Genomic DNA, 2,140 nt, shown 5'->3' with positions numbered 1-2,140 from the left:
CGGGATATCCAGTGCCAGAGCCAGGCAGGCATCACCCTTTGCAGTTCTGCCGTCGGGAGGGAGCGGTGGAGCCGTGCACTGGTTCCCAGCCACGGCCGTGGGATCCCCTCTGGATCCAAAACTACCCCCGGGAAAGGGATTGGGGAGGAAAAAAAATGAAATAAAATGTGCCTGGAAGCAGCTGTTGCAGCTGGGGGTCACAGTTACCTCTGAACTGGTGCTCAGCACTCCCGGGATGGGGGTCCCATCCTGCCCATCCGGCCCTGACACCGCGGGGGCACGTTGGGGGAGTTTGGGGTATTCAGTATTCCAGAGGAGCAGCGGCCACGTCCCTCCTCCTTTGTCTGCTCCTGACCTTTCCCAGTGCCGTGTGGCTTCTCTGGGCTTTTTTTTCTTTTGAAGGAATTTGCCTAGAAACAGCCCACACGAAGGGGAAAAAAAAAATCCCAAAACAAAGAAATAATCTAAGCAGTTGCTTGAGCCAAACAGGCGTCTCTGCAGGCACGGGCTGCAATCAGCCTTTTTTCCCCCCGTTTTCTTGGATTTGTATGTAAAACATGAGAAGTTCTGGAGGAGCCATCTGGCTTGAGGAAGCACTGACTCGGTGAAAGTGAGCCAGGCTGGTCGGGATTGATATTCCAGCAGCATCTCAGGGCTGGCGGGATCAGAGGCCCTTTGTCGTGGGAAGAGCCCGGCCAGGCTCACAATGGAGCAGAGCCAGCCCTGGCCCCAAACCCCAGGGATTTCACCCCAAAGAGAGGCTTCTACCGACCTCAGTTTGTGGGCTGGGTGCACAGGGAGGGAAAAGTAAAAATAAACAGAGGGTTTGGAGTGGGCACCTGTGGGAGAACAGGGGGATTCGGCTGCAAATTTGGGTTAAATCCTGATTTTGTGATGTGCTGTGGTGGGTTGGGAAGGCTCGAGCCTGGATGGAGGGATTTAGTTATCAAGGATAAGGAATTTGACCCGTTCCTGCTGTGTGGACACCCTGCAGTGTGAGAGGCTGGGCCAGGCTGGCAGTGCCTCCTTATCCACAGACGAGCATGAGACGGATCCACGAGGAACCAAATACATGTGGAACCAAATCCACATGGAAGAGACCAAAGCTTCCATCCCCCCCCCCAGAGCCTGAGCATCCCTCCAGGCTGCTGAAAATCTCCCACGAAAAGCCAAACAGGGATGCTACAGCACCTGTTCTGCAGGTGAATTCCTTGAATCCTGAATTTCTGTGCCAAATGCCACACAGGGATCGCAGCTGAGGCCTTTTAAACTGTCATCTTGCATGGATTTGCTCCCACCAAGGACCTCAGTCAGGCCTCATCAGCATGAAGCACCAGCTCCAAAACTCTCCCAGATTCAGTTGTTTCCTCCCAGACTGAGCAAACACCCAAAATCCCTTCCTTGCTACCTTGGCAGCTTCCCATTATTTCAGCTTTCAGCCCCTGAGCTGATCACCAGTAAATGTGGAGTGATATTACACTGGGATGCACGTTTGTGTGGGAGCATCTGGGAGCTCTTACAGAGCCTCTGGGAACCAGATGGGAAGAGATGTGGCTCTGGAAAAGCCTTTCCTTGGACCTGAACTGGTTTGCTTTGACACACAGTTGCTGGCCCTTTCTGAAGGTGCTTCAGTCCTTCTGAAAATCCTCAAATTCTGGGATTCTGCCCCAGATAAATAAAGCCCTCGGTGGGTCGATGCAGAATGTTGATTTGGGCAAAACACAAGGAGAAAACACAGCTATTCCCTCAGCTCTGATCAGCAGCACAGGGGATTAGTCAGGATTAAGATCAGAGGGGTTTTCATCACAGACCCAAACCTGAAGGGATGAGAAATCCCTGCCCCTGGTCACGCAGCTGCTCCACTGGCTTTGATCCCAAATCCACTTTCCTCTGCTCCCACTGCCAATTTGGGTGACTTTTGGCCATTTTATTTCCCATCTGACTCCACCACTTTTGGACTCCTCACCAGGGGCTACATCCAAGCTGGGAAAGCACTTGGGTGTCTTCCTTCCCCTCCAAGCAGGAGTAGCTCCTGCAAAAGGCCGACAGACACCTGAAGGTGCCTCAGCTGGACCTTTCCAGCCCCTGATCCACTGCAGGCAGTGCTGCTGCTCTGGGATAACACAGAATTTACCAGCAG

Source organism: Manacus vitellinus, unplaced genomic scaffold (genome assembly GCF_001715985.3).
Source record: "Manacus vitellinus isolate BGI_N305 unplaced genomic scaffold, ASM171598v3 scaffold_74_pilon, whole genome shotgun sequence".
Taxonomy (NCBI): domain Eukaryota; kingdom Metazoa; phylum Chordata; class Aves; order Passeriformes; family Pipridae; genus Manacus; species Manacus vitellinus.
Note: the sequence above shows the minus strand (reverse complement) of the source record.